This window comes from Megascapheus bottae, chromosome 9 (genome assembly GCF_031878675.1).
Source record: "Megascapheus bottae isolate mThoBot1 chromosome 9, mThoBot2.hap1, whole genome shotgun sequence".
Classification (NCBI taxonomy): domain Eukaryota; kingdom Metazoa; phylum Chordata; class Mammalia; order Rodentia; family Geomyidae; genus Megascapheus; species Megascapheus bottae.
The window spans coordinates 6,342,896-6,355,406 of record NC_143517.1 but is presented as its reverse complement, the minus strand read 5'-3'; the positions used below and the strand labels follow the sequence as shown (position 1 = coordinate 6,355,406).

General features: G+C 41.3%; 1 pseudogene; it reads right to left on the bottom strand.

Moving 5' to 3' along the window:
* Positions 1–6,488: 6,488 nt before the first annotated feature.
* Positions 6,489–12,308, bottom strand: LOC150058734 (calponin-3 pseudogene; annotated as a pseudogene).
* Between the last annotated feature and the right edge of the window lie 203 nt (positions 12,309–12,511).

Here is a 12,511-nt window from a genome sequence, read left to right as displayed (position 1 = left end):
GCAGAGAAGGATAGCAGTCAGGAGGCCAGTCAGAGGCTGTCCACACTGGGCCAATTTCTGTGGTCCCCGAATCATCTATTCCCACTCATTTTCCAAGCAATCTGACCTTGACAAAACTTCTCTTGAAGACTTCCCAAGTGAAAGGACACATGTCCATTAGACATGTGGGCTGGAAGTTTGGCCTAGTGGTAGAGTGCTTGCCTAGCATGCATGAAGATCCGGGTTCAGTTCCTTGGTACCATATACATAGGAAAAAAGCTGGAAGTGGTGCTATGGCTCCAGTGGCAGATCCCTAGCCTTGAGGGAAAAAAAAAAGCCCAAGGACAGTGCTCAAGCCCTGAGTTCAGAACTTGGCAACTCTTGGGATCTGTGGGGTAAGGGGTGAGGAAAGAAGCAATTATAATTTCAAACTTCCAAGTCAGATTTCCTAGAAAGAATGTGTGCTCACTGCCCACACAGAATAGGAACAGGCAAAACCTGTTCAAGCCTAAATAAGTTTCCCGTCTCTCTTACCACCAGTTATCTACCTTAATATATTGTGGTAGAGTCTCAGTTTGAATTCACCTGTAATTTCAGAGTCCATATTTTATGTCAACATTATTTAAAATGTATATATTAAAGTTTTCAATGTGCAAGATGCAAACTCCTGCTTCTCTCTGCAGAGTGTTTGGGTTACAGGCTTGTGCAACCACACCCATGGTTATGGGCAATTCCTTAGCCCTAACCCACTCTCGTGTGTGTGTGTGTGTGTGTGTGTGTGTGTGTGTGTGTATGTGTGTGTGTTACAGTTGCACATAAACATTCTTATAAAAAGCACTGACAAGGTGAATATCAATCTGATGACTTTGACCAATTATCAAACACTGGGGCTTTAGGAAGGACACCAAACAACTAAAACATAAAAATTTTTTTCATATATTTTTATTGTATTTAATAGAAGGGTTACATGATATTTGCCAGATAGAAGGTGCATTAATTCACATACATTGATACCCTTTCACATGTTCTTGGTCCCCATTTCCCTCCCCCCCACCTCCACCCCTCATCTTGTTTTCCCCCTTCCCTATCCAATTTCAAATAACCAAATACAAATATATCTGATATATCAGGTAACAAAGTGAGATACTGTAACAATATGAGATAACCAAGGGACAACAAAAGAGATGAGAGATAAAATAGTACATTAAGGACAACAATCACTCATTATATGGCTTTTGTTTCTATATCCTAGAGGTCCTTTCATTTAGCGTCATACTATATGGCCTTATGTATCTAGGTTTTGCTCTATTGCAAATCTCTGCTAGTAGAGCCCAAGCTTTCTACTGATTATGACAAATGAGGGAAACCATTGAGCCTGTTTCTTTGTGTCTGGCTTACTTCACATAATATGATTTTTTCTAAGTCTTTCCATTTCCTAACAAATGGGGCGATATCCTTCTTTCTGACAGCAGCATAGAATTCCAATTCCATTGTGTATAAATACCACATCTTGTTGATCTACTCATCAACTGAGGGACATCTAGGTTGGTTCCATATCTTTGCTGCAATGGTAAATAGTGCTACAATGAACATCGTGCTAGTGGATTTAGTATGTTCTTGTTTCTAGATGATTGGGTAAATGCCAAGTAGTGGAATTGCTGGGTCATAGAAGAGCTCTATTTTTAGTCTTTTTTTTATATTTTTATTGTAATTAATAAAAGGGTTACATGATATTTGCCAGATAGAAGGTGCATTAATTCACATACATTGATACCCTTTCACATGTCTTGGTACCCTTTACCCTCCCCCTCACCCCCCCACCCATCTTGGTTTTCCCCCCTTCCCTATCAAATTTCAAATATAAAACATAAAAAATTTAAAACCCTCTGGATTCTACAATCATATAACAGAATGAAATATGGCTTTAGGTGGTGAATCAAGAACACTTACTGCAACAAACATAATAGGTATAATAGATATCTAGCACATTTACTTAAGCTGTTTATCCTATCTAACACGTGTTTAGACAATGATGTGTCTGAGATCTTTCTTTTGCTTATCAAGAATGAAAGCGTCATGTCCCCACCCCACCCCACAGAACTGAGGGCAGCTCTAGCATTCATACAATTACTCTTTCTCCTGCCCCTCCCTCTATGCCAAATATTGGAGATCCATAAATGAGCTCATCTGTTTTACAGTAGCTCTACTGAGTACAAGCTATTTGTTCCATTTACAAGATAAAAAATAAAAACAAAATCAACATCTTACATCAGGCAAGTCAAGTCATTTGCCAGAGTCACTAAGCCAAAGCCCCTGGTTCTAGGAGACACAACTCCGGTGTATCATCTCCCAAACAGCCCGCATGTGACTCCGGGGACGAAAAGGGACATTGAACGACAGCTGACTGTCTTCACACCATGCTGTACTGTTACACAACTGGAAGAGAAAAAAAAAGATATGACCAGTGATATTGAAGAACTGGATTTCTCATTCATTTCAGTCATGTTCAGATATCCTGATGAATTCTGACCATTTTCCATTCCCTTCTTTTGTCTCCCCATTTCTTCTCAAATCAATTGGGGTTGATGAGCAGCAATAGTGTCTGATAAGGATTTCTGCTCCATGCCTAGAAATTTCTGGACTTCATCATTAAAGGGAATCACAAAGAGAAATTTTGATTTGTTGTTGTTGTTGACTTGGGGATTGAACTCATGGTCTTAAACTTCCTGGACAAGTGCTGTACTACGTGAGCTATACCCCTGGCCATTTTCTATTTATTTATTTTACTTAGTTACGATTTTTGTGTGATATAGTCTGATTAGCATTGCCCAGATTGGCTTCAAATTCTGAATCCTCCTGCTCCTGTCTCCTGAGTGGCTGAGATTCCAGGCCTGTGCCACTATGCCTGGGTTGATTATTATTATTTTTTCTCTAATGGTGAAAGATGGTTCTGTTCCTTTTCCTCAATACAAATATCAGGCAAATGATTTCTTTTTTACCTCATCCACATTCCAGAAAACCATGGAAAACTTCACTCAGATGATGGAATATATATTAGGCTTCCTTTGCCCAAATTAAGATCTTATTCAAGGGAAAGTTCAACTATTTTTGGTCCCTTCCTGTTATCACATTCATACATGAGAAGTTTTCACAACAGAATGAAATCTCTAGCATGTAAATCAGGTTCCTGATTAACTCAGGGAACCTAGGAAGAATACTTGTTGCAACTTGTTACTACAAATAGAGGCGGGCATTGAAGTTTACGAAGAGGAGTCACCTGGGCATAGGCCATGGTTTTGGCACAGTAATCATTGGCCTCATGTACCTTTTGAAATCAGGATATCATGAGGGGGAGGGGAAGAATGAATGATGAAAGGGATGACTCTGATCAAGATGCATTATACACAGAAATGGACATGTTATATTGAAACTCCCTAGTACAATTAGTTGAAAATAACAATTTAAAGAAGTTATACATTTCAATAACCCAGCAATCCTACTTCTGAGCATCTACCCAAATATCCAGAAACAAGGCCATACTAAATCTACCAGCACAACCATGTTCATTTCAGCATTATTCCCCATAGCTAAGATATGGAACCAACCCAGATGCCCCTCAGTAGATGAATGGGTCATGAAGATGTGGTATATTTACACCATGGAATCTATGCTACCATCAGAAAGAATGACATTGCCCCATTTGTAAGGAAATGGAAATACTTGGAAAAGATCATCTTAAGTGAAGTAACCCAGGCTCAAAGAAACATAGACTTCATGGTTTCTCTCATTTGTAATAATTAGTGTACATTTAGGATTCTCCTAACAGAGGATCATAATATCTCAAAAGCTATGTACGTATGTCCATATAGGATGAGACTAAGCAAAATGAACTCTAGGATATGGAAACAAGAGGTTTATCTTTGTGATTGTTGCTCTTAATGTACTGTGAAACTGTTTCTTTTCTCTTCTTTTTCCCTTAAGGTTTATCTCATGTTGCTACTGTATCTGATTTTGGTACCTGGTATATTGCATGTACATTTATTTGTTTATTTGAAAAAGGAAAGGTAAGGGAAAAACAAGATGAATGGGAGGAGGTAAGGGGAGGGAAAGTGGAGGAAAAACACAGGAAGGGGTAACAATGATCAAGAAGTAATGCACCCACTACTTGATGAATGTAACTGTAACCCCTCTATACATCACCCCAACAATAAAATTTTTTAAAAAGGAGGGCAGTGAAAAGAAAGAGCTTAACTATTTCCTAAGATGTACCTAGTGGTAGAGTGCTTGCTTAGCATGCACGCCGACCTGGGTTCGATTCCTCGATACCACATACATAGAAAAAAAAGCCAGAAGTGGTACTAAGGCTCAAGTGGTAGAGCTCTAGCTTTGAAAAAGTCCAAAGACAGTGCTCACACCCTGAGCTCAAGCCCAGGACTGGCAAATAAAAAAATAAATTTGAATTTGACCAAAGTTCATACAGTTATGCCATCTCAAGTTGTTTTGTATAATTTTCAGCTCTTGTCTTCTGAAAATCAGGCATGAGTTGATGGCCAGTGTGACAGCGTGATCATATCTAATAAAAAAAATTACACTTTTTTTGAGTCATACATTTTAAAGAAAGAAAGCTGGACCCTAGTAACTCATGCCTATAATCCTAGCTACTCAGGAAGCTAAGATCTGAAGATTGAGGTTCAAAGCCAGTCCAGACAGGAAAACCTGTGAGACTCTTATCTCTTTTTTTAAAAATATTTTTTATTGTAATTAATAAAAGGGTTACATGATATTTGCCAGATAGAGGGTGCATTAATTCACATACACTGATACCCTTTCACATGTCTTGGTCCCCATTAGAGACTCTTATCTCTTAATTAACAAATTAACAACCTGAAAACCAGTAGTGGTGCTGTGACTCAATGTAGTAGAGCACCAGCTTTGAGAAAAAAAAAAAGAGGGGAAGGGAAGGGGAAGGAATAAGATCAGCAAGTTCTCAAAGAAAATATTCAACTGTCATGGTGGGTTAAGAATAGCCTTATGTTAATCTAGACAGACACTTCATCCTGGGATTTGAGCAGATCCGTCACTCCATTCTTTGTCCGGCCCTCAGCACCGCTCCTTTATCTCTATTCTTTGCCTACTAAGGGATATTGGAATTGAGTGGGAAAGTCTGCCAATGACAACATCCACACCCCCCACCCCACTGTGTCCTCTGACCTGCAGGAGGCGTGGGCTGCCCTCCACATGAGGCCGAGACATTCCCGGTATGTTGTGCATTCCTATCTCCTGAGGCTGCCTCCAGATAGGTCCCTTCCTTCCTGGGTAGATAGAGGTGTGGGCTAGCCAGGCAGGTGACCGTCACCTCCACCCCGGATTTAGTCAGAAACTTCATTCGCCATCATTATTAATAGCTGGGTGTGCTAACGCTTCCTGAAGAACCTGATAAGAGCCACCCCGAATCAGAGGGAAATGAATCTGTGACTCGGCACTTTTTCCCTCCTACTCGACAGCTATGGAAAGTTCCTGACTGACCTAAGGATGTCTGTGGGGCCTGGGATTCTTGCCCAATGTCTGCTTCAAGAGCTAATGCTGTGTAGAGTACATGTGTGTATCCAGTGGGATTCAGAAAAGCACCCGAGTCTCAGTGGCATACGATTTGCTAGCCCTGTCCACCTGAAGTGGATGAGCAGAGCCACCTGCTTTGCCCGATTCTTTTTTCTTCTTTTTTAATGGTTTTTGTTGTTGCTGTTGCTTTGTCTTTTTTCTTTTTCTTTTTTGCACACTGATCATGACTTTATTTAAAAATTAGTAAATACTCGGGCCGGGAGTTTGGCCTAGTGGTTAAAGTGCTTGCCTAGTATGCATGAAGACCCAGGTTCGATTCCTCAGTACCACATACATAGAAAAAAGCCAGAAATGGTGCTGAGGCTCAAGTGGTAGAGCTCTAGCCTTGAGAAAGTCCAAGGACAGTGCTCAGACCCTGAATTCAAGCCCAGGACTGGCAAAAAGAAAAAATTAGTAAATACTGTAGACATTGATATGAGACATTTCTAAAATGCTGCATCTTGGATTTAGTTGGCAAAGGCCACGTGTAGACTAAACACGAATTTAGTCTTCCATGTAGAAACCAGATCTGCTAAACTGTAAAAACAAAACAAAACCAACAAACTTTTCTATTGTTTGAAAATACCAGTTTAAGTGTAAGATTGTAAAAGGTCTTTAATAAGAGAACTGGCTGTACAAGAGTATTCCCCTTTCACAGTATTTCTTTTTACTTCATTTGCAGGTTATTGGCTAGGCTGTAGGATCTAACGGTTACAGCACTAAAAGGCAACTAGGGAAGAGGCAGAAAAAAGGGAAAAGGAATGTATGTAAGGCAATATTTTCTTTAAAAAAAAAAAAAGGTGCAAGAAGCATAATAGTGGTGTTTCAGGAAGACAAGATAAAAATTACCCAGGCTAGTTTGGTTCTCACTGGATGAAATCAATGCACTGATACTGGGCGCCTCTGTGACTCTAATAAACCATGCCTTGGTCGCCATATTGGTAATCCCTTGGGTAGTCATCTTGGTACTTATGTGATAATCACTATCACTGATTTCTGATCCATTCCTTCCCCTGCCTTGACTTCCATTGTGAATGACGGGTTCTGTGGGGCGGCGCAGACAGTGGTGTTGTACACTTGCCACCCAAACCCATACACACTCACTCCTCTCTCAGAAGCAACTTTGCTGGTCCCCATCTGCCGGGAAATGGTCGCGTTGTCCACTGATCCTCCATACCTCGTCTGGTGGCTGGAGCTGACATCCCCGCCTGGCCGGCACATTTGTTTGGTGCTCATCTGCAAACCAGTTACACTCTGGCCAACTTGAATTTTCCTTCATCAAAACGTCTTGTTGGTTTCTCTGCATATTTGACCCCAGTGTCGCTGGCTGTATGGAATCCTTTCGTCTTGGCCAGCCCTGCCAGTGCCACCAGCGTCGTCTGAACCTGGGTCATGTTTCCATTCTCCAAAAGATCATTTGTGGGGCCGGGAGTTTGGCCTAGTGGTAGAGTGCTTGCCTAGCATGCACGAAGACCCGGGTTCGATTCCTTGGTACCACATACATGGGGGGGGGGAAGCTAGAAATGGTGCTATGGCTCAAGTGAGTAGAACTCTAGCCTTGGCTTCTGGCCCGAGAGATTCGGAGCGGGTTCCCCCACGCCACGCTGTGCAGAAGCAGCCCCAGGGAAATGGAGAGGCGCGGGCGGTGCCTGGGCAGCTTGGGGTCTCTTGGAGCCTTGGGTCCACTCCAAAGAGACGCAGCTGGCTGCCACTTAAGCCATGCCAGCAGCCTTGTGGTCACTGTGGAAATGGTGTGTTCCAGACATTTCTGCCCAACTAGTTTTGAACTACTATTCTCCAGATCTCAGCCTCCTAAATAGCTAAGGTTGTAGGCATGAGCCACCAGTCAAATGTGTTTCATGTGTGTGTGCGCGTGCGCTTGTATTTTGTTAGGGATAGAGCCTGGGGCCTTGCCTTCTCGTATGCATGCTAGGAAAGTGTTCTTCCACTGTCCTTCACTCCCAACCTCTATGGTGCCAATTTCTGTATCCTGACTGCAATTCATTTAAGGGAGGATATTAGACATTTACTGAAATTTAGGTTTAAGGTCCATGCATATATATTAGATCAATTTTTTCACCTCCCCATGACTTTCTAGAGATGGACAGGCTGAGGTTCAGAAAGGATAATTGGTTAGTCCAAAATCACACAGCCAGAGTCAGAGTCAAAAGCTAAACCCTATTCAATTGGCCTCATTCTAAGTTCATGCTGCCACCTTACACAGTATGAATGGAGCATTCGCTGTCATGGAGTGTGTTGTGTCCACCACAAAAATTCAGATGTGGAGCTGGATTGCAGAGGCTCACCCCTGTAACACTAGCCATCAGGAGGCTGAGATCTGAGGATCACAGTTCAAAGCCAGCCTGGGCACTAAAGTCCATGAGACCCTTATCTCCAATCAACCACTAGAAAACCTGTAGTGGTACTGTGTCTCAAGGGGCAGGGTAGTAGCCTTGAGCTGAAGAGCTCAGGGACAGCGCTCAGGCCCAAAATTCAAGCCCCACAACTGACAAAACAAAATCAGATGTGGAAACTCTAAACCTCAAGTATGACTATATTTGGACATAAAATCTAAGGCAGGTAAAGTAAGGTTAAATGGGGCCATGTAATGGTTGGGCCCTGATGGAATTGAGTCTTTATAAGAAGAACAGACACCAAAGAACTATCTCTCAAACACAGAATACAGCAAGTGAGGACCCAAGATAGAGCCACTTTCTAGCCAGGAAGAGAAGCCTCACCACAAGCCACCCTTCAAGCACCTGAAACTTGAAAGTCCATCCTCAGAATTATGGGAAAATAACTATCTGATTTTACAATAACTCAAATTTACTATTTTGATACTGTAGCCCAATCTGACTGTACATCCACCTCACAGGCTTCATATACCTTTTCATATAACTCTCAGAAAAATCTTTCATGTTGTTCTCAGGAAAATGTTATTTCCTAAAGCCACAACTCACAACAACTTTCTTATCCTCTACCCCATCAGAGCTGGGAAGAAAGTCAGGGACAGGGACAGAAGTTTGGTTTAGTAATAGATTGCTTGCCTAACATGCATGAAGCACTGGGTTCAATTCCTTAATACCACATATACAGAAAAATATGGAAGTGGTGCTGTGGCTCAGGTGGTAGAGCACTTGCCTTGAGAAAGCTCAATGATAGTACCTAGATCCTGAGTTCAAGCCCCAGGACTATCAAAAAACAAAAAAAAAGAAAGAAAATTAAGGGTAGACTTTCCCAAGACACCAAAATTACAGGGATTCTAAAAACCGGGGATGAAAATTTGAAGAGAAGGGACCATTTCCTAAGTCATTCTAAGAGATCAGTTTTGTTCTGCCACTGAATCTAGAAAAGTCACTCTCAGAAATTGAAAACTAGAGACTAATATTGCTTATTGATATTGATCCAAAAATTCTCAATAAATGATTAACGAACAGGATTCAGCAGTGCATTAAAAGGGTCATACATCGTGACCAAGTGGAATTTACTCCCATAAAGTAAGAACAGCAGTATATATAAAACTCAATGTGATATGTAAAATTTATAAAATAGATGAAAAGCACATGATTAATTCCATTGAAATAGAAAAGAACTGTCAAAAAAAATCATCTGCACTTAGTAGCCCATCTACTCACAAGGCTAAGATCTGAGGATCATGGTTCAAAACTAGCCTGAGCAGGAAAGCCCATGATATTCTTTATCTCCAATCAACTACCAGAAAACCAGAACTGAAACTATGGCTTGAGTGGTAGAACTCTAGCCTTGATCGCAACAGCCCCAGGATTAGCACACATAGACAACCAGACACCCAGACACACCACACACTCACACACACACACACACACACACACACACACACACACATCCAAAACTGCAATCATCTTCCATAATAAATACACTAAAAATAAGCTTTGAAATCTTTGGTGGCACCAAGCAGACTTTGGATTGGGCTTCTCTCCCATTGTCACATGTGAACTCACCGTATAGAACATAGAAACAGAATAAGCCTGCCTCCCAGCCTGCCTGCCTACCACTGATCTAAAGGATCATATCAGAATTCCACCATCTTTATAAACTGCCATCCTAAAAGCTTACTTAAAGCCTTTTCATCAACAAATACTAATTGACTTCAAGCAATGGATTCAGTTTTAGGAAACTACTGTGAACAAGTCACAATCCCAGATATCAGAGTTCCGTGAGCTGTGAAGGCTGTTCACAGATCATCTGTGTACAAGGTACAGTTTGTGCCTAGAAGGTTCTGCTACCAGGGAGAACCACTCTTTCCCCCTGCATTCCAGAAAAGAGATGATCAAATTCATTGTCACTGGTCCACACTTTTACTAAGTGATGGATCTGGCCCAGGTACCTGCCAGATGCAGATGTCAGAGCCCTGAGCCACAGTGGATCCATGCACATGATGTGGAGAAGACCATATGCCAAAAAGTCTAAACCAGAAAAAGTAGGAATTCCAGAGGCAAAAGCCAGAACTCCTATTTGAATCCAGTGGTCTTTCGATGACATCGCGATGATCTCAGGAGCAAACACAAAGGTATGCCTCTGTCCCGAGGAATGCTGTCAGTGCAGCTCCGTGCGTACTCAAGATGGAGGTGGGTTTCTAAACCAGATGGCTGCTGCCACCAGGAAGCTCACTGCTGAGATTTCATCCCTATTTCAAAACTGTTCTGCCCTTAGATTTCTCAGGAGGAGGTAGGTAGGTACTATAATCTGCAGCTCAGTAAAGTAGAAAGCTCAAAAAAGTGGGGCAGGGCGGGGGGGCTGGCTGAATGGTTTGCAAAGCCCTGAATTCAGAGCCCAGTACTGCCAAAAATAAAATAAAATAAAAAAATAAAAATTGAGTTGGTTGAATAGCCCTGGCTTTCACTGAACTCCAGCGTGGACCACTCTGACTGATACCCAACCTGTGCTGTGAACTCATGTTCTTTGTTGATCAGGTCACTGAAATAAAAGCTGCTGGCTCTTGAAGAAAGAAAGAAAGAAAGAAAGAAAGAAAGAAAGAAAGAAAGAAAGAAAGAAAGAAAGAAAGAAAGGAAGAAGAAAGGAAGGAAGGAAGGAAGGAAGGAAGAAAGAAAGAAAGAAGAAAGAAAGAAAGAAAGAAAGAAAGAAAGAAAGAAAGAAAGGAAGGAAGGAAGGAAGGAAGAAAGAAAGAAGGAAGGAAGGAAGGGAATTTCTTTACAAAAATAGCAGAAACTCACAATTTACATCACACTCAAATAGAAACAACTTGTATGTATAGATTTCAATAAGTGGATCAAGACCACACTATGATGAAAAGACAGCATGAAACCTCTCCCCTAAGATCTTCACAAGCTAAGGATACCTACTTTCACTATTTATATTCAACATAGGGTTTGCAGTTTCACTACTTTCACTGAACAAAAAATTAGAAGTTCTTATGGTCGGACACAGTGGCTTATACCTGTAATCTTAGCTGCTTAGGAGGCTGGGATTTGAGCATTACTGCCCAAAGCCAGCCAGGTAGGGAAGTTCATGAGATACTTACCTTCAAAAAACCACCCCCCCCAAAAAAAAAGCCAGAAGTGGAGCTGTGGCTTAAGTGGAAGAACACTAGCTTAGAGACAGGGTCCAAACCCTCAGTTCAAGCCCCAGCACCAGCATAAAAAATCGTTCTGGTCAAAACAATTAAGCAAGAAATAAAAAGTATCCAAATTGGAAAGGAGGAAGTAAAACTATCAGTGTTCACAGATGACAGGATATTTTAAGTAAAAAAATCCCATATAGTATACACACACACACACACACACACACACACACACACACACACACGCACACAGAGCTAATAATGAATTCACCAATATTGCTAGATGTAAAATTAGCACACAAAGATAAATATCACCTGTATATACACTAGCAATGATCAATCTGAAGGGAAAATTCTACTTTTATTAACATAAAAAGAAAACCCTTCAGAATAGATTTGTCTAAGAAGAAATGAAACTGCATACTAAAAACTACAAAATTATAGTCATCCCTCTCTATATCATGGTTCACTTATTGTTGCTTCACTGTATCGAGGGTTTTTATGCATAAATAGTGATCCCTTACCTATGGTGTGAATCATGTGCCAGAGACCCCCACGACAGGTGAAAATCCACAAAGTAGCAAGAAGAGAACTTGGATATGGTGAGGGATGATTATGTAACGTTGCTACTTTGCAGATTGTCACTGCTTTCAAGGGACAGCCTAATTCAGTGATCAAATAACCTCATGTCCTGTGGGACAGGAAAAGACGAGAGTAGAACTAGAAATGGTTTTCAGTTGAATTTAAACTCAGCCACATGGGATGCCTGTGAAAGGTTGGGAGAACTGAAGCTCCATCAAATACCTTGACTATCAGGCCACCATCACTGGCCACCACCTTCTAAAAGAAAGGTTTCCTATTGTAAGAATGTAAATGATCCAGAAAACCAAACATAGGACATGGATCTGCTTCACAAGCCACAATGGTCTGGCAGGAGTTAGCTAATCATCCTAGAACAACAGAAAAACCACCGCCCAGCATAGCAGATCCCAGAAGCAGCTATGGGCAATATTTCAGGTAATAGTGTGCTCTGTGAGCACCATGCTTGTGTGGTTGGAGGCTCCATTCTGGAAGAACTTCTGAAGTCTGATGGGGAGTTCTAGAGCCATAATGATTTACCTGAGACATGCTGCCAGAAGAAGGACTCGGAGTTCCTGCCATGCTCTGCCATGATCCGGGACAACCACAGACAGTGTGTCCTCTTCATAGTCCATAGTGACTGTTACTGGAATTCACTAATTCAACCCGTGTTCAGCCACAATCTCCAAAATAAATCATATCAAAAAGAACAAAGAAAATTGGACTCTGGAAGAGCAAAAAAAATAGCAAGGTGTGGATTATTTTAAACATAAGCAAGTATATAGAGAAAAGGTC